Raw genomic sequence first — 21,357 nt, 5'->3', positions numbered from 1 at the left:
TAGGATAGCGGGATCATCATCAGGACAGCGAAATAAATGCCCGAGAGATAGCAGAGGGATCAATGACCCTAGCATGGTGTGGTGTCCAGTGTTGGCAGCTTTGGAAAGATCGGCGAAGAGGGGTCAGTGCCCCTTGCCAGGTACAGCATTCAGGGATGTATGCCTTCTCTGTGCAATCTCGTGCAGGAGAAGGCACAGCCCGGCACGAGAAGATACAGCCTGGCACGAGAAGGTACAGCCCGGCACGAGAAGGCACAGCCTGGCACAAGAGGGCACAGTCCGGCAGGAGAGGGCACAGTCCGGCAGGAGAGGGCACAGCCCGGCAGGAGAAGGCGCAGCCCGGCACGAGAGGGCACAGTCTGGCACGAGAAGGTACAGCCCGGCACGAGAAGGTACAGCCCGGCACGAGAAGATACAGACCGGCACGAGAAGGTACAGCCCGGCACGAGACGGTACAGCCCGGCACAAGAAGGTACAGCCCGGCACGAGAGGGCACAGTCCGGCAGGAGAGGGCACAGTCCGGCAGGAGAGGGCACAGTCCGGCAGGAGAGGGCACAGTCCGGCAGGAGAAGGCACAGCCCGGCACGAGAAGGCACAGCCCGGCACAAGAGGGCACAGTCCAGCAGGAGAGGGCACAGTCCGGCAGGAGAGGGCGCAGCCCGGCACGAGAAGGCGCAGCCCGGCACGAGAAGGCACAGCCCGGCACGAGAAGGTACAGCCCGGCACGAGAAGATACAGCCCGGCACGAGAAGGCAAAGCCCGGCACGAGAAGGCACAGCCCGGCACGAGAAGGCACAGCCCGGCACGAGAAGGCACAGCCCGTCAACGCTGTAGTATTCCCCCACCGCGGCTAATCAGACGTCAATTCCCACGTACCTGGAGAAAAGGGACGCTAATCTATGCCTTCCATACATCCCTGAATGCTGTACTGATGTGGGCACCTGAGAGGGCACCTCTCTCCAGATGTCACAAGATGATGGTGTAGGTCCCTTGCAAGAGATCTTTGCTGTCCCGGAGATCTCCGGGAGAACAAAAGGCCCACTGATGGGCCCTTGGAGAGCACAATTTAGCAGGTCTTTGGCACAGGCTAGCCGCTATTCCAAAAGGGCACACGGCCCCCTTCATAGGCAGTAATCCTCCATGTGCACAACAGAGTTATCTGGCAATGTGCACCACGCAGTCCGGCTTCTCCGGTCCCGCGTCCCCAATATGTCACTCTTTGTTGAAAGATGGCACCAGTAGTAATACTATTGTGTGTCTTTGAAGTTAGGGGTGGTTTAAGGGTTTTCTCTTTGAATCACAGATGTTGCCCCTAAATTGTAGCCCTGTCTGCCATGGGGCGGTGGAGTGCAGTTCTTAATCTTTAGTGGGGCCATGATCTGGCCCGAGAGGCTAAGTGTGAACATCTCTCTCTCCAATCCCATCCGGCCCTCAAACGGCAGAGGTCTTGTCATTCTAGTGGTATGCCCATGGTTTATGACTGTCATTGGGGAATGCACAGATGTGCCTTCCATCCCCCGGTGTCCATCTAAACCAGGCACCATGGTACACAAGACTCTTAGCAAAGAAATGTCCATATTCTATAACCTTATAGCCCGCCGTAGAGGGCTATACCGGCTATTAAAGGCCCTCTCCAGCGTTTAACAAGGGAGAGGGACTTTAATAGCGGTATAGCCCATCTACAAAGGGCTATAAGGCTATTAGAACATTCTGCCACTAGAGGGCAGAATTTTCTAACAAAAAAGAAAAAAGCCTTTTGGGAGCCTGAGGGATTGGAATTCCCTCAGGGTCCTTGAAGCCTTTGTTCACAGCCAGAGCTGTGAACAAAGAAACATTGGAATGTTGGAGCTCCGGGCTTATACCAGCCATTATAAGCTCGGAGCACTCCATTGTTTTCAATGGAGCTCCCAACATTCCAATGTTCTAATATAGCCTTATAGCCCGCCGAGAGCGGGCTATACCGGCTATTAAAAGCCCGCTGGATCGTTAAATGCCCGAGCCGAAGGCGAGGGACTTTAACGAAACAGCGGGACTTTAATAGCCGTATAGCCCTGCTACAAAGGGTATTATAGCCCTGCTATAAGGCTCTTAGAACATTCTGCCACTAGAGGATTTTTGCGCACTCCAGGACTGATCCTGGTGTGAGATACCAGTGATGCAGTTATGCCCTCACCAGCCCGCGATGGCAGACCAGGCACCTATCCAAAATGCCATATATGCCAGGGCGTATCTTCGAGCCTACAACGGCAGACGGGACATGCATTCCAAAAAGCATGAGGGCCGGTCTCACACCCACAGGTGTAAGTGCGCACTCCCCGTTCTGCGCTGGCAGACCAGCCAGTGTTTCAGAACACTGGGTCAGCACATCTTTCTAGCCTGAGTAGGAAGGCGCACGCACTTCCACACTGCCTTGACAGTGAGGACGTGCTCTGAGCCCTGAGGCCCCACAAGAGAATCAGCAACACCCCAGGAGTATATCCTGGTAAGAACTGAACTTCAAGGTAGTTGATGCCCCATGTGGGGGGGGGTCCTCACTACCTGGGCAGGGAACATCCATATCTACCCACCTTCAGCCTACCACCCCCTTACGCCTTTCAGGGCTTCAATGGGGGGATGCCTTCATGGTTTGGGATGACCCACTCAGGGTCAGCTGAGGCGCAGGTCATGCCAGTCTAGGCAGGGGCACAATGGCAACCACAACCCTACCATGACAGGCCCGATACATGGTTGACAGGCTATCCGGTGGGTAGCACACTCAGTGCTATGTCCCACTACTACATGGTGCATACCCGCCCCGGTTGGTACTTGGTAATGGGGCTCACGGAGGTATGGTACCTAAACCCATCACGTATGCACCACCTGCGTAATGCAGGCAAGGCGAGTGCACACACTTTCCCTCTGTAGTACTTGGGGTAGGTGCTCAGATTCCTACGGTCATGCTGAGAGAGTCAACAAAGACTGGGAGGAAAAAGTGAAACATTTTGGGGTACATTTCCCCGAGAAGAGCCATGTCCAACAACCGGGCTCTTAAAACATGGAAAGAGTGGTGTTAGATTATCATCATCATCAAACCCTTCTCAGCAAATTAGGGTACAGAGAGCGAAAGCATTCAAGGCCCTTTGTAAATTCTCCAATGTAACAGCTTGTTTAGGGCATATTATCGTCTAGGCTTATGATGGTCCTATAAAGAGTCTTAAGACCTTTAGCACAGCAAATGATTCCTGGTCTTTCTCATTGGTACTCACAGAGGGTACCAGACAAAATAAAGTAAAACCAGTCATTCAATTGGGTATGAAACCATTAAAGGATGCAGCTTAGATTTACAACATTATCATTTGTGTTTCTACCACAAAAATATCTGTTGCCGTTCTCCTCGCTCTCACGTCTCATTATGCTGGGGTTGTGAAGAACGAGCTAAAAGTAAGAAAAGTCTGCGTACAAGTTCTTTAATCTTCACTGTGTCAAAAACATGAGCTAGGTAAGTAAGTAATATTTTATTGTTTAGTTACTTAAAACCATAACAATTTAAGACCAGAATCGAAAAAAAGAGAAAAGATCATTGTTATACAACACAAAAATAGAAATGGAATAAAAATAAATAAAAAAGAGAAAAAGAGAAAATAAAAAAATAGAATTAACAATACATTCATTTCATCTAGAACTTTTAAAATTTCATTGTTAAAATTCAATGCTGTGGGATTGTCCATTTTCCTCCTTTGCCACGTTACCGACCCTTTTAACAAAGCTTTGTAAATGCTTTAAGGAATTTGATCAGTCTACCGTTCAGTGAGGGATCTGAAGGATTAGGGCACGCTGTTATTGCAGCTCTACAGGACTTGATACCTCTTTCATTAAAGCTTGATTTTAGAAGAATAACTCATTCATTATACAGTTTCTTGCATGTGCAAGTTACATGGATAAAACCGTCTTTATAGAAATTGCACAGCCGGCATGATTTAGGACCTGTATGCACCCAGGCAGGCTGGTCTGCCAAAAATGGTAGTTTAGGTGTCCTATCTTTGATCATGATAACACATTCAATCTTGATTCCAATATAAACCTAAACAACAAAAACATGACACTTGGACGGTCACTGAAATAGAGTTCATGGTGTGTCCGTTCAAAAGCTTTTAAACTTCATCCTTCCTGTAATCTATACATTGACATAACTCCCTTGAGAATGACAACTATGTTAATCTGGAAGTCCAAAAAGAACCTATCGTCTTTATGATAACACCCAGGGGTGTTGATGAAGGTTACCAAATTACGACAAATAGCAGCCTCTGTACAGCCCAAGTCACACGATGAGTTTTAGATGGCTTGACAGCGAACTGAAATAGGTTTGACAGCCACTTTAGTAAATTAGCCCCAAGACCACAAAAAGTCTTTCAGTCTGAAAATCCTTCTCCGCAATACACATCAAAACCACTTGCTGAGCTTATCATTTAACTAAAATATTTATAGAACGCTTCAAAAAGGCATAAGATTGGGCTGTTCACATTTGTTGGACGTATAAAAAAAGAGGGTGGCACCCTGTGCCGGTTGTATGACCGAGGCAAGCATGGCTAAAGCATGCGTGTCTCTACCACGCAGCCCGAACCACGAATGCATCTTAACCACTCATTCCTTTACCACGCATGCCTTTACCATGCAATTTCATTGTATAGACATGAATTGTAAGGGAGTATGCGTGGTTAAGATCGCCACTACCTCGACCCCCCCACCCTGCCCTAAGCCCTAAAATGTTATCGCCCTATCACGCCACCCGACCTGAAGTCAAAAACATGCCCTTAACCCCTTCCGTGCGGGTTAATTCCCCTGCTGTGCTGGGGGGCAGGGGGGCGCGCGCAGCGCCCCGGTGCTCATGACGAGTGTCATGAGGCACAGTGCTCGTGTGCTCATGACGAGCTGAGCTCGTCATGACCATACCCGCTTCCGTGGAACGCTCAGCACAGTAGGGGAATTATCCCCGCATGCGAGCGTTCCATGGCTCATGACGAGCTGAGCTCGTCATGAGCACCGGAGCACCGTGCCTCATGACGAGCTCAGCTCGTCATGAGCATGGAAGAGGTTAAAACTACCCCTTTCCCTTCCTCTGCCCTGAGGCGTAAAACCATTTCCCCTACCATAAATTGCAAAAAATACCCAACCCCCCCTTTGCTCGGACCCCTAACGCTGCCCCACTCCTAAAAACTCTCCCCAAGCCCAGCCACAACCCTTAAAGCTACCCCAACCCCACCCTAAATACCTGCCTCTACCATAAACAACTCCAACCCCAGCTCCCGCCCTGAGCCCTAAAACCTACCCACATTGTCCATAAAACTACCCAACCCCTTCCACTGTACTGTGGCCTAAAACCCTGACTCCAGTTGAAAAAACAACCCAACACCCCCCCACAATGAGCCCTAAAACTACTCCCACTCCTAAAAACTACCCACCAACCCAGCCCCAGCATTTAAAACTACCCCGACCCCCTCCCCCCCAAAATCCAGCCCCCTACCAAAAAGTACCCCACCCCCGGCCCAAGCCCTAAAAGCAAACCCCACCTCTAATATTTACTCCCCCCAAACCTGGCTCCAGCCCCACTTACCTGTCCGCGTCCGGAGCTTTCTGTTCCGATGCTTCCTCTTCCTCTCCCCGCCCATCCTAAACAATAGACCGCTATCCGCCTTAACCACGCATGGTTAAGGCAGATGCTTGGTTCGGGGCAAGCGTGGTTACGCTTGCATGGACACGGCACGCTTGGCTCTGCCCGCGTTGTTCCGGCCATTTTCCCCTTGTACCGCTTCTTCAGTACCTACAACTAGATTCACCCAATGTGCAAAAATGGATGGTCTAGAACGAGTAAATTTTCAACTGGAAGATCCACTCAGTACCTTCTGTTGTACGCAGGAGTATGATCTGTTGATCAAACCCTTCGGTTACGCATGAATGGCACTATACAATGACACCTACAGGTTACTCTGAGCTCAAGAGCAATATGATGCAGCCTGAAGAATGCAGAGGCATTGTCCGATAAGATTGTTTAGCATCCCTGTATGAGGTCTGACTATCAAAGGCCTGTCACACTGCAATCTGATGCTCACCTTTCCACCTCTTTCATCTTCAATGTTCACCAGTCTCCTGCTCTTAAGCAACTGCCCCCCCTCTCCTTCTCCTACCTTTCTGTCTACTCTTTGTCCCTCTCTTCATTTTCGAGCTAGAACAAAATGCTATCCCAGTACTTTTTAACTGTTCTGAGCTAAACATTCTATCATCAACATTCTTTACACAATTTCAAACTCTACTTTCTTCACTTTTTCGAATAAACTTGAATATGTAAGAATAAACACTGTACTAGATTTAAAGTGAATTTACAATTTCATGCAAAGACATGGAGGGCTCTGCACTTTCTGATTACTAAACGGAATATCAAATGGCAAAGATTGCAAAATCAAAAATATAAGGAGGGGGAAATTAGCAGCAATGAGGAAACAGGATTAGAAATTCAGGTTTCAGACATGAATTACTTGTCCTAAAGGGAGAACCCCACTGCAGGTTCTTTGATTGTTTCAGCTGTTCACAAGAGGTTCCATTTTTTCTTCTTCATTGGCTCCCACAGAGAGCAGGTAAGTGTACTCGCCAGGTACAACATCCTACTCTGCCCGACCTCCCACGCGGCAACTCTTGACATTCGTTAGACTTCTCGATGGTGTAGAAATTTGAGAGACAAAGCAGAATACCCGAATGTGTTACCATGTCTGGAGGGACTCTGGAAAATAGCCAACAGAATGGCTGAATGTAATGTAATTTGTACTTGTAAAGCACACTTATACCCCAACTGGGGTGTCCTGGCGCTGCACTCATACCGCTGTGGAACCCTTCCTGGCTTTTCCATGTGAAATGTCCACTCCTGCGCACCCCCAAGGTGAAGCCAGGCATGCTTAGCGTTGTTAGGGCCGGTTTAGAGATTAAGCAAGCTATTGCCCAGAGTTGCAGAGTGGGACTCATGATTAGAATAGGCACCGAGGCGAGAATTATCAGGTCCGAGGAAATTGAGTCCAAGAGCCGCAGAGGCGGGAATTGAACCCTGGTCCCGGGCCAGACCTCTGCATCAGGGTCTGCCGCTCTATCCATTGAGCCACACTTCTCCACAGGGCAGTTGGCAGTTGAGGAGCCTCCTTGAGAACAAAAAGAACAAACTTCATACCACCAGAAACAAAGAGTGAATTAGACAGCAGATGTCCTACTAAGTCCAGTGGAGCCAAAGAGTTGACCCAAGAAGCCTGAAAGAGTGATTCATGGACATTAGAAGTTTCATTTATATTCAGGGTCTTTGCTTCACAAAGCAGGAAATAAAATGGCTGACACTGCTGTACACCAGGGGACTGAAGCTACAGCCTTCAATGGATATTTGTTCTTCATGAGATCATTTTCAAAAATCCAAATTGGAGGATACCGCCTCTCTGTGCCGTGTACTAAAATGAAGTAAGCTATGTAGAGAGTGTGAGATGTCTCCAGAGGAAGATAGAGGCAGTAAGTAGATAATACTAACTCCCTCTTTGTGGTAGTGTGCGCGAGCCGTTAGGCTTACCAGAGGACAGTGTTAAACATTTTTTGTACTCACAGAGGCAATAATAGAGACACACACTCAAGAATAAATCCGAGATCAATGTGGCATAAAAATAACACATTATTTATGTAGGTTTTGAGACGCAAGATTTCAAATCGGAACTATACTTTGTACAATTAAAAATACTCGGATGAATAGTTTGTATTCTAAATAAATGCAGTGCAGTTCAAAGTATGCAGTACTTTCAGTATCTAGGCACACGGTGGTTGATACCATAAATATTGACCACTGCATTTAGCGGGGGAAACCAGGGAGGCATTTAACTCCAATGGAGTTCCGTAGTCCGCCAAAACACAGATACCTTTGAGGTCGCTGGCAGCAGGACACTGTAGTTCTATGGAAGAACAACCAGAACAGATGTGAGGTTGCAGGGATGAAGGTCAAGTATTAGATGGTGAAGTACAGCTGACACAGTTATCCTTGGGGTCGCTGGAAGGAGGTCTCCGCCGAGGAGTTTCAGAGGACCATACTGCCTGGGTCGGTTGGAGGTCTCTTCACCGGCAAGGTGAAGGTTTTTGGAGATACAGCAGTAGTCGAAAAGCAACTGTAGCAGGAGTAGCAGAAGTGATGGGTGATGGATGTCAGAGTTCACCAGCAACGGTCAGACCACAGGTGAGTTGCAGGGTGGACCGTCACAGAGGAGAGGCGGTGAGGTTCCGTGACGATTTTACTCGTGTTTGTAATCATTGTCGTAAATACATAATTTTGGTATCAGTGAACCGCAAATGATCCATTTAGTATATCCTGGTGTTTTCGCTATGCTACGAGCAAGAGCACTCCTGTTACCAACACATTTGTGATTTACCCATGGCATCCATCTTAGAACACGGAAGCCATTTTGTATTCCTTGCCCTCACATAGTCAATGGACACGCAATGACTTCTTTTTATTTAAGGACACGTAGGCCTTAACCGGCGATTCACCTTGCTAGTGACACGTGCACCTTAGGCCAGCAACGCTGTGGCAGCATGACTCGGCAAGAACTGCCTCCCCAGCCTGAGGCCAGTCCTGCTATACTGGTTCTTGTGTTCGTTGGCCTGATCATGATTAGGCGGCCGAAGCTGGTAACCGTGCCCATTTACGACCCACAAACATTTCTTATCCTGTCTTTCTATCTTCTGCACCTGGCTCTGCTCCTTTCCTTCTGGGCCTTTATTAGGGGGAGGTAACGAAATTTACGATGAGGCGGTCCGGGTCTTGAATGAAGAATTGACATGGGATTATGATGGACTAGTGGGAACCCCTCATTTGTAATGTTTTGACATCAGATACTGTTGACGATCCCTGTGCAACGCCAAATATTTATTGTTTAAGACACGAATGTTTAGAACTGTGGTAACATGTAAAGAATTTGCCTGAAGCCCAATATTTAGTATATAAGGAGCAACCCTCTTTGTACAAATCGAACAGGCTCCTAGATACTGCCCATGTGTAGTTTCTGTGACTTCTGTGTCCCTGCAGTAATAAACCTTTGGTCTTTGACGCCACCATCGAGAAGCCCGTGTTTCTGTTTGTTTGTGCACCAAGACAGGTGGAACTCCGGGGTCTTCGGGTGTTGTCCCTGACACCTCTGGACGGAACCAAAAAGTCCAGAACTCCAATTGGCGCCCAACGTGGGGCGACGTCATTCGGTACCGGTCCAAAAGCCTGAAGAGTTCGAGGAGCTTCGTGTGAAGATTTCAGAGGGAGGCGCCCCACTTCATCGATCCCGGCATATCGCAAAAGTGGCCCCGACGTTCTCTTCCACGAGGGTTCCCGTTCAGACGGCTGCAGTGGTCCGTTGCCTTGACCGTCGCCCTGTCTTGGACCCGAGGTGCAGTCCTCAGTACGGCGAAACGTGACGGGTTTCTCCTTGGTGACGTCTTCAGTGCCTCAGTTAAGTATTCAGTGGTTGCTAGTTGGTTATTTTGTAAGGGTTGCTCCTATTTGGATAATCCTTTTAGTTCTCAGTTCAGTTCAGTTCTGTAAGATTATCGCTGGTTATTCTGGTTACGATAATCATTCTGTTCAGTTCAGGTATCGATACATTTGTCAGTTCTGGTAGGCCTAAGTTCTTGGTTCGAGTGCGCATCTTTTCTGTTTGTGTCTTGTTTGTTTTGTGTTCCGGATTATAAAATGGTAAGTCGGAAAAATCGTATGTTGTCTTGTTTTAGTTGCAACAGTGATTCCCAGTTGGAGGACTCGTGTTTGGTTCCTCCGATTGGAACTCCCCTTTATGATCTATATTGCAAATTTGGTGTGGGCCCTATCTCTTATAATGAGGTATGGATCCGCTACACAGAGAAAGATGGTGTCCTTAGTTGGCCACTACATGGTAGTTTTGAACCTGAGGTTCTCGATAATCTAGAAAGAAGGTTGTTTAAGAAGAAAGCCCGGCCGGCAATGTTTGATTCTTTCCGTTATTGGCGAAAAGAATCTAAACAGAGAGAAATTAAAAAGTTGAAGAAAGAACAGAAAGAGCAAGAGTTGACTTTAGAACAGTCTGCTAGGCAGCTGCAACTCAACGAGTCTGAGAAAGCGATGGAGGTGGCCGATAGAGAGCGTAATTTAGCGATAGACAAGTGCTATCCTGCTTTGCCATCGAGTACGGCTAAGATAGTAGAGGACCCTGAAAAGGATCCCCTGTTGTCTTACTTGTTACGATCACCCCCACCGTAAGCACAGGGTGCTACGGCTCCACCTATACCGAATGTTCAATTACCGGTTGCTGGACAACCTGGTGTCCCTGTTCCCGCTCCCCTGAATCAAGTTCCTGTACCTCCTGTGGTCAATATTAATGTTCCTTCGACAACCCCTCTTCTAGGGTTGCCGGCTTCTTTACCTATGCCTGTGTCGCTCGCACCTGCTACTTCACAAGCTATTTTTCCAGTTACTCCTACTGTTCCTGATCTATCTGTTCCAACTACTACTCTATTCACTGCCTCTGCTAATATTATGACTCCGCTTTCTGTTCGTCGAAGAATCACTGATTCTGTCTCTAATATTCTATCTCCCTTCTATAAAACTCTAATTAAGACTCCTACCTCTGACTCTGTGCAGAGACGTAGTCAGCTTCCCAGTACTGAAGAAAGGGGAATATTAGATTCCACTGCTCTTAGATGGGTTTCGAAAGTTGGAAGATATAATGTACAAAATGTATTAGATACATTTATGCAATGGAACGAACCGACACAACGATATGTGTTCGATGAAATGTGTTTCCTTCTACGTGAGGAATTGGAAGAGGATGACCCTGAATCAAATCTAGGAGAATTAATTAATGTTCAGAAAGAGTTTGCTGCAGGTATGATAGTTGGACAAAATATAAAAGAAGCGATGGAACTGATTTTAAGTTATAGGAATGACTCATCCCTTCGTTCACCGAGAGAATTAGAGAAACGTAGTACGAAACGAAATCGTCAATATCCAATGAGAGAGGTTCCACCAATTTGGCGTGAAGCTGTGCAAGCTAATGCAAACCTTGGTATTGCAGCCGCTCCGGCCCAATTCCAGAGAGTCTGGATACATATTCCATGGAAGCGAGCTGAAGTATTAGCAGTGAAACAGGCCTTGCCAGATCCGCGTAAAAATCCTGCAGGGTACTACAAAGAGTTGGCTCAAACAGTTGACGCTTGTGTATTGAATCTTGCTGACATAGATCTGCTATTTGGTAATGTAGTACCGCAACCAATTTGGGCTAAAATTCGTAAAGAGAATCATCCAGTTGCCCTAGGTGGTGACTGGGCAGCTATAATTGCAGCGGATGGTCAACAAATAGGTGGTTCCAAACCTGAACCTTTAATTGCTAATTTGCCTGGTAGAATAATCGATTTAATGAAAACCTTGATGCCAGCATTGCGCGTTAACTGGGACAAATTGTCCGCGTGCAAACAAAAGAAAGACGAAAGCGTCTCCGACTTTTTCACAAGATTCGAAGAGACTTTCGTGGATCATAGTGGTCAGGATATGAGCACAGAAGGAGGCCAGACATTATTTTTGATAAATTTGTGCACAATCTGTTGCCAGAACTTAGTGGTAAATTAAAGAATTCTGAAAGTGCGTGGGCTGTCTCTACGACTGCGCAAATACTTGCGACTGCCCAGTACTATGAAAATAGGGATAAAGAAGAGAAGGAAAAATCAGATAAAAAGACGAAAGATTTAAAAACTAAAGTACTTTTACAGCAAGCTTATCCGCCTCGCATGAATCAAACTAATATGCAGCAAGGGTCATATCAAAGAACGGATTATAATTTTCAAAGGCCACAATACCAATGGAATCAATGTGCTTATTGCAAAAAGGAAGGTCATTACAAAAGTGAATGTCCAGTTCGAACGCAAAATAATGCTGCGGCAGCTCAGAGAGGTCGTGGTAGTTCCATGCAAAACTCTAGAGGTCGAGGACGAGGTGCTATGCCTCCGCAGACGAGTGATCGCCCCTCTAATTATTTCGACCAGCGAAATGGACAATCTGCCCAACAGAATAGGTCTCCACAGTATCATGTCGAAGACTATTATGAAGCTAGTGAGGAAGTTCAGCAAAGTGAGTACTAGGACAGCCATGGACAAAGAGAGGGAGTAGTATCAGTTCCAGTAGATCAGAGTGGGCCTTATGTCGCAGTAGCAACATCAGGTATAGTCGAACCGTTTCTGTTGGATACTGGTGCAGCAAAAAGTTCTATCATACATGCGAAACTCCCTGGCGCACCTTTGTCTGGCTCAACAAACGTTTCAGTAGGTTTTTCGGGCGCCCCTGTTCACAACCCTGTTTCTGGTCCTTTGTCTATTTCTGTTGGACCCTGTCAATTGAAAGCACCCCTGATTTTGACGACAGGTTGTAACGAAAATCTGCTTGGTTTAGACTTGTTAAAACGCCTGTACGCGACATTGTACTGTTCTCCAGCAGGAGTACAGCTTACGTTGGGTAAAAGAATAATCTCTCCGATGTACTTGTCGATGGATGCGCTCCCACCAGAGCTGCGTTCACTCCCTGATACTCTTTGGGCGACTGGCCCTAATGATGTAGGTCTCCTGGAAATTCCACCCTATGTAGTAACTTTGAAAGCAAATGTTAAACTTCCACGAATTCCACAATACAGAATCTCTAATGAAGGTGAGCGTGCGCTCCTACTGATAGTACAAGACCTGATCAAGAAAGACGTTATAGAAGAGACTAGAGGTAATGTCTGTAATAGTCCTGTACTGCCTATTTTGAAACGAACTGACCCTACAAAGCCTCCAGTATATAGGTTCGTAATTGATCTTAGAGAGGTTAATAAAATTGTAATCCCACAGTTTCCTGTGGTTCCAGACATTACTGCATTGTTAACGTTGATTCCTGCTACAGCAGCATGGTTTTCAGTTGTCGACTTGAAAAATGCCTTTTTCAGCATTCCGATAGCCAAGGAAAGCAGAGATATCTTCGGTTTCTCTCTAGGAGGACGAAGTTTTAGATTTAAACGCGCTCCACAAGGTTATTGTGAAAGCCCATCCATTTACAGTCAAGCATTAAAAAGCCAGTTAGATTCCTTCGTACTTCCTCGTGGTTCTGCTTTAGTACAGTATGTCGATGATCTTCTAGTGGCTGCCGATGACAAGGAAACTTGCAAAACAGCTACGATTTCTTTATTGCATCACTTGTCAGATTTGAATCACAAGGTGTCACCTTCAAAAATGCAATACTGCTGCCAAGAAGTGACCTACCTAGGTCATCTCTTTTCAAAGGAGGGAAGGAAGTTGACCCCAGAGAGAATAAAAGCAATTACACAGATGAATGTTCCTAGCACGCAGAGAGAAGTACGTGCCTTTTTGGGTATTACCTCATATTGTAGGCAATGGATCCCAAATTTTTCTCTTCTAGCAAAACCATTGGTAGCCTTGACCGGGAAAGGTGTTCCGAGTCCGGTACCATGGTCTGCTGAATGTCAGCAGAGTTTTTCTGAGTTACGAAATGCACTGTGTTCAGCACCTGTATTGGGTACACCCGACTACAGTAAACCATTCACACTCTATGTCCACGAGAGAGAAGGTTGTGCATTGAGTGTTTTGACGCAGAAATCTGGTGATAAACAACGCCCTTGTGCGTATTTTTCATCAACATTAGATCCAGTAGCTAGAGCATTGCCTAGTTGCTTGAGAGCTACAGCCGCAGCTGCAGCGTCCATTCGACAATCTGCTGGTTTAGTAATGAACAACATGCTAGTAGTTATGGTTCCTCATGCTGTGGATACACTCATGAACCAAACCAAGACGCAACACCTTACCAGTGCTAGATTATCAGGTTATGAACTGACACTGTTAGCTAGTCATATTCAGATCAAAAGATGCAATGTATTGAATCCAGCAACATTGTTGCCGACTAGCCAAGAGTCGAGTGATTCCGAACCACACGACTGTTGTTTCAGAACTGAGGAAGAAACAAAAGGACGAATCGACCTAAAAGACACTCCGTTGTCAGATCCAGATGGCACGTTGTATGTTGACGGGTCTTGCTTCAAATTGGAGAATGGTGATGTGACTGCTGCTTATGCAGTAACAACTTTGAGTACGATTGTGGAGACTGCAAGAGTGAGTCAGAATTCTGCCCAGGCTGCAGAATTGATCGCGCTAACAAGAGCGTGCGTTTTAGCTAAGGGAAAGAGAGTGAATGTGTTCACAGATAGTCAGTACGCGTTCGGCGTGGCCCATAGTTTTGGCCGTTTGTGGAAAGAAAGAGGTTTCATTACGTCCCATGGGACTAAGATTCAACATGGTCAGCTAGTTAATGACTTGTTGGAATCTCTAACCTTGCCGACTGAAGTTGCGATTGTGAAATGCAGTGCTCATAAAGCAATCACGGATGATGTTGGTCGTGGGAATGCTTTTGCTGATGAGATTGCAAAACAGACAGCTAGAAATATGATGAGTAGAATGTATGTTGCAACGTCTGCAAGATGGATTTCTGAGTCTGGAATGTGTGAGAACACAGTGGAAAGCGTGAAGGAAATTCAGAAAGAGGCGACTGAGGAGGAAAAACTTGCATGGAGAGAGCACGGGAAAATTGGACTCGAGTGGGTGTTGGATTGGCTTGTCGGAACAACAGCGTTGGATGTTGCCTGATGCGTATGTGCTTGCAGTAGTAACGATGGCACATGGAACAGCGCACATCAGTTAAAAAGGGATTTGTAAGATGTTGGCTCCGGTCTGGAAGAATGACGGGATTAGTAAGTGTGCAGAGAGAGTGGTGAGAAATTGTATGGTATGCCTGATGCATAATCCTGGCAAGGGAATCCCCACACCTGCAGGTCACTTCGCTCCTCCTTCCTGCCCCTTTGAGGTGATCCAGCTAGACTTCATTCACATGGATCGTTGCAATAATCTGAAATACGTCCTAGTGGTAGTTTGTGCTTTCTCCAGATGGATCGAAGCATACCCACTAAAGGACAATACTGCCTTATCCACTGCCAAAATTCTTCTTAAAGAATACTTCCCCAGATACGGAATGCCACGGATTGTATGGTCAGACAACGGAAGTGAGTTCGTAGGGAAAGTTATGCAGAGTGTGTGTGCCGGCCTAGGGATTAGACAGAAATTTCATAGTGCGAATCATCCCCAGTCCGCGGGTTTAGTCGAGGGTTATAATGGCACCCTTAAACTGAAACTCGCTAAGATACAAGCATCCACGGGTTTGTCCTGGCCAGACGCATTGCCTTTGGCTTTGCTATCAACAAGAGCAACTGTACATTCTAGAGTAGGGCTTAGTCCTTACGAAATAGTTTTTGGCCGTCCTGCAAATGTTTGGGGGGTACCTAGACCGAAAGAATTTAAGCAGCTGGAATACCCAATGTTAATTGATTACCTTTTCGACTTGACTGCTAAATTGAGTCTTATTCACCAACAGGTTTTCGATGCATTGCCAAAGCCACCGGAGAGTCCAGGCCATCAGCTGAAACCGGGTGATCAGGTGGTCATCAGAAATTTTGCAAGAACAAAAAATCTTCAGCCCAGATTCATTGGCCCATTCCAAGTCCTGCTAGCAACGAGAACTGCTATTCGTGTGGCCGGAAGGAAAAATTGGATCCATACGACACATGCTAAACGTGTGCCTCTGCCACTTCCTTACGACAACTGGGTAAAGAAAGGAATCGGTGCCTCTGAAACGGAACAAGTCCCCAGGTTCATACCTTTCAGCGATGCAGAACTGATCACGGATTCACCAAATTCTGACTCTCCTCCTGAAACTGCTCTTTTGAACCCTGAACATTTGTCATCCACACCCAATGAACATTTGCCATCTGCACCAAAAGAACATTTGCCATCTGCGAACGTGAACATTGCAACGTCAGCTGAAAATACATTGTTTCCAGATCAGACAGCTCCTGCAAAACTGAGATACAACTTACGTTCTCGCAATATGGACAAATAAAGCAGGAAACTGCCTATTTTCAGATTTGAATTTGCTATACATTGCCTCCAGCCAGGAAGTTTGCTAATACTTTGTATTGTTTCTTTTTGTTTTAAAATTGCCTTGCCGTCTGGGTAGCCGTAGGGTCGTGGCTGTGTGCCTAGTTGAATCTGCGGGGGTCAGACACAAGGTCGATCTTTCTGTTAGTTCTGGGAACTCCCAGGGCTGATAGAGGCATTTTCATCTACGTACACATCATCAGTGGTCGCGAACGGTCGTAGAAGATGGAGCTTCCTGAGCTACAACGAGAAAAAGTAATTTATGTTCGCAGAAATAGACTGTACAGAATACTACACAGCAAATGCTTTCTAATGCAATGTGCAGTTACATTTTTAATTGTTTTGATAACGTTGGTGGGTGGAATCGTCTTTGGTGTACATTTGATTTTTATGCCAGTAACTACAGTACCTCCCCTTGATCCTACTACTTCTACGGTTTCTTCTATGCATTCTTTTCACTCATTTCCTGAACACGAACAAGCTCGACGCTCAGAATTTATTAACAATACATTTGTACAGCTCTTGCATCAACACCAACTGATAGTTAATACTACAGACTGCTGGGTGTGTGGCTTGATACCTCACACTATGGATAAAGGCATTCCCTATCTAGTCTTGCCTTTCAGCTATAATGGATCATTTCATGCCTTTCAGACCATTTTTTCATATGCCCTTGAGACCTATCCTCCGCGTCCACCACGGTCCACTAAATACAACTCAGCCAACAAAGCTTTAGTCCAGGGAATTATTGATATGATTAAAGACGTCAATAATACTCCATCTTACCCTAGAGATGAATTACGGGTGTATTTGAGTTGGAACTCTACAGAGTATCGCCTTAGTTTGGGAGAAAGCAAGCGTAAAAGCTCCACTTCAGTTTGGGTCGTGCCACACCGAGGTCAGGTCTGTTTGCAAGGAAATGGGAGAAATCCGAGAGCTCAGCTAGGGAGGAGTGAGTGCGTTGAGACTTACGTATTTCCGTCTAACTCCTCCCCTGCCTTTCTGACTGCTAGGGGTACCTACTTCATTTGTCAGGACAGAGCATATACATGGCTGCCTACTGACTTTTCAGGTTCATGTTATATTGCTCGATTGTTACCCCCGACATACACTGCTTCTTCAGATTATCACAAAACCAGAGTAGCAAGAGGTGTCTTCAGCAAGGAAGATACCGCTGGTCAAGAAGCTGGAGACTTCTTCAAAGGTTTCCTTCCGTTTTGGGGGCCTATGGCCAATAGTAGAAACCTTCGTCAACTAACACGGGTAGTTGAATCTACAATTACAGAAACTGCTGGTGCCCTTAGTAACTTAACAGCTGAGCTTCAGGCGGATCGTCTCATGACGTTGCAGAACCGTATGGTTCTAGACGTAATACTTGCAGATCGAGGTGGGGTATGCAGAATGATCCAATCAAGCTGCTGTGTCTTTATTCCAAATAATGCTCCAACAGTCTATGAAGCAATCTCTAAGCTACATAAGATTTCCGACTCTATACACGTAGATAAGGGTAACTGGTCATTCATGGAGTGGTTTTGGACCCTGGTATCAGCGTGGGGATGGAAGGTTCTGATGGTCATTGGTGTCATCCTAGTATTTCTGTTCTCGTGCTGTCTTATTATCCAATGTGGTCCCGCTCTGTGTAGCCTCTGTGCTGCAACCTGTTTCAGACAACCACCTGCATTAGGAGAAAAGGCACGAGACAGGATGATGATACAACAACATGTCACTGACCTAATGAGCATAGAATTAGACTCTGACTCTGATATAGACTGAGTAATTGCCTATGTAAGGGCAAAAGGAGGGTCTGAGGTTCCGTGACGATTTTACTCGTGTTTGTAATCATTGTCGTAAATACATAATTTTGGTATCAGTGAACCGCAAATGATCCATTTAGTATATCCTGGTGTTTTCGCTATGCTACGAGCAAGAGCACTCCTGTTACCAACACATTTGTGATTTACCCATGGCATCCATCTTAGAACACGGAAGCCATTTTGTATTCCTTGCCCTCACATAGTCAATGGACACGCAATGACTTCTTTTTATTTAAGGACACGTAGGCCTTAACCGGCGATTCACCTTGCTAGTGACACGTGCACCTTAGGCCAGCAACGCTGTGGCAGCATGACTCGGCAAGAACTGCCTCCCCAGCCTGAGGCCAGTCCTGCTATACTGGTTCTTGTGTTCGTTGGCCTGATCATGATTAGGCGGCCGAAGCTGGTAACCGTGCCCATTTACGACCCACAAACATTTCTTATCCTGTCTTTCTATCTTCTGCACCTGGCTCTGCTCCTTTCCTTATGGGCCTTTATTAGGGGGAGGTAACGAAATTTACGATGAGGCGGTCCGGGTCTTGAATGAAGAATTGACATGGGATTATGATGGACTAGTGGGAACCCCTCATTTGTAATGTTTTGACATCAGATACTGTTGACGATCCCTGTGCAACGCCAAATATTTATTGTTTAAGACACGAATGTTTAGAACTGTGGTAACATGTAAAGAATTTGCCTGAAGCCCAATATTTAGTATATAAGGAGCAACCCTCTTTGTACAAATCGAACAGGCTCCTAGATACTGCCCATGTGTAGTTTCTGTGACTTCTGTGTCCCTGCAGTAATAAACCTTTGGTCTTTGGCGCCACCATCGAGAAGCCCGTGTTTCTGTTTGTTTGTGCACCAAGACAGGTGGAACTCCGGGGTCTTCGGGTGTTGTCCCTGACACCTCTGGACGGAACCAAAAAGTCCAGAACTCCAGCGGTCGTGCCAACGTTGTGGCTTCCACCATCGAGGCCACCAGCAGGAAGGTATGGGCTCCCCGGAGCAGCGCTGCTTCCAGGGTCGGGCACTGTGCTGAGAGAATCCCTCATGGTGATAGAAGCATGCTGCAGCGTTTCTTTACGGTGGTGAGCCGGGTCAACACAAATGCCGGTCCTTAACCACCAAGGTTCTTTGGCGGCAGTTACTGGGGACTAGAGCCTCTAGCCCAAAGGAAGGTTTGTGGCAATTTGCAAAGGCTGGAAGGTCTCCAGGGTTTCTTGGATGCCTTGCAGGTTTCAAGAAGGACAGCCGGCCCAGTTGTCGACTCCTTTTGCAGCTGGCAGAGTTTTCTCCGGTTTCTGTTGCAGCAGGGCTCAGTTCCTGGGCCCTCTGCTGTTGTCTTCTTTTTATCCATTGAATCCAAAGTCGGGTTCTGGGGAGCAACATAAATACTGAATTTAGGGGTGTTTTTAGTGGAGGACAGGTGGTAGCCAATGGGCTATCTGTCGGTGGGCTGTCTACACCCTCTTTATGCTCACCCCACGGGGGGGTGGGCATATCCTGAATTCTAATTTGCTACTATCCTCATTCTCAAGATGGCAGATAGTGAAAAGTGGGGTTTACCTCATCTGCCCCACCTGAGGGGCGGTACAAAGTGAAGATAGACCAACATCCTACTTTACCTAATTTTCCCTGCAGCCAAAGTGGAGCAGGACTGGGGGGTCGCCATCTGCTTCTAACAGCAGAGGGCTAGAGCAGGGTTCTAAGGGGGAATGGCTTTTGAAGTTCCTGCTTCTGCCATGGCAGATCCTGTAGGGAGGAAAGTCTGATCCCCTCTACCCAGAGCAGCCATTCTTTCTCGATACGAGGAGCCATGGTTCTCTACCCAGGAGTCCTGAAACCTGTCTGGTGATGGCAGGGTGGCTAAAACTAGACAGGGTCCACACCAGTGGATGGTAAGATTTCAGGGGACCCTCTAAAAGGGTCTCCTATGTGAATTTATGAATATATCCAAAACTAGCATCAATAAGGATTTATTGGGATAAGATGTTTGGTATCAAACATCTTAGAAATCAGAGAAGCCCTCATTGAGCTAGGTACAGCCCATGTACTCTCTATGGCTTCCCTGTTCACTTACAACACCCAGAATGGACTGGATATTGTAGTCCCACATCTGCTCATGCTGATGGGCCCTCACATAGGGTATAGTGCACCCTGCCTCAGGGTAAAAGCCTACCATAGGGGTGGCTTACCCATAACCTTATGTAGTGAGGAATTGGACTGCGTGCCATGTTGACTCTTCGGTTTGACTTGCACCTGGGCATGTGGCCTACGATAGCTGCACCTCCGGATTGGGTGAGTGGTCCCTAGGGAACCTCCTTCTGTTTTCATGCCTTTGGTACTGAGGGTACCATTTCCTGGGGCTTTTAGAGGCAACATAAGTTGTGCCAATCAATTTTAGGGAAGGAGATCTGGCACTGGGAACCTGGACAGCAGGGACTGGGGAACACTTACAGTTCGAAATTACATCAGGCAAAAAATAGGGGTCAAACTGTGTCAAAAGAGGCACATTCCTACAGCGGAGAAGCGTGGCTCAGTGGTTAGAGGCGGCAGACCCAGAAGCTGAGATCGACCGTGGACCAGGGTTCGATTCCCCGCCTCGGCGGGTCTCGGGCTCAAAATTCCACGGACTCGACAATTCTCGCTCCGGTGCCTACTCGAATCACGGGGTCACACTCTGCAACTCTGGGCAATAGCTTGCTTAATCTCCACTACGGCCCCTCGCGGCGGGATGCCTGGCTTTCACCTTGTGACACCCTGCCGGGGTTTCTCACAGGGGAATACCAGGACGGGTTCCCTAAGTAAGCGCCAGGATGCCCTTTGGGTGACAGGTTTGCGCTATATAAGTACACCTACATTTACATTTACATTTACACAAATTATATATATTAAAATTCATTACAGGAACCCACGCATAGGTGGAGACAGTCTAAGATATACGAATTCTCAGTCAATGGCATGATTGAGAAACCTCTAAAGTTGCCTGTTGAGGGCCTTGCAGAATGGCCTAATGTGAAAACACTGAAAAAACACCACCAGAATTTACCAAAAATAGAAACTGAAAACAGGAAAGCCTATTTATACTGTACGGAAGTTCTGTATTGTTACAAGTTGGCTGTTCACCTGAGATCACCTGATAAAGAGAGCTCCACTGGAACCAGTGACACCATGACAATTTAGAACACTTCATCTAATATTCTTTGCAAGAGCTGAATGATATATTGCTCTGAAGCCAGCAGACCTGCCTCAAGCATCCCTTGATCCTCTGAGGGCCACATGTCTTGCTACAGCCAGACTCTGATCATCCTCCAGAAAGTGTGATCATTCATCTTACAACCATCCTTCCGCTCTTCGTTGGCTCCCACTCAAGGCGTGAAGTTCAAGCTGGGCTGCCTCCTGTACAAACCACAGAATCTTAGCACTCCACTCTGTCTCTCTGATCTGCTCAAAATGCCCAACAGTGGAGGACATCTGTGCGGCATGACTGCTACTCTTGGAAAACCTT

At 46.7% G+C, this 21,357-nt stretch overlaps 1 protein-coding gene across 1 annotated transcript in view; it reads right to left on the bottom strand.

Annotated features, from left to right (window-relative positions):
* KIF6 (kinesin family member 6) overlaps positions 1–21,357 on the bottom strand; it is a 1,617,941-nt gene that overhangs the window by 373,779 nt on the left and 1,222,805 nt on the right. The gene's annotated exons all lie outside the window — the stretch shown is intronic.

The sequence above is a fragment of the Lissotriton helveticus genome, chromosome 6, assembly GCF_964261635.1.
Source record: "Lissotriton helveticus chromosome 6, aLisHel1.1, whole genome shotgun sequence".
Classification (NCBI taxonomy): Eukaryota; Metazoa; Chordata; class Amphibia; order Caudata; family Salamandridae; genus Lissotriton; species Lissotriton helveticus.
This window is presented reverse-complemented; position numbering and strand designations above follow the sequence as displayed.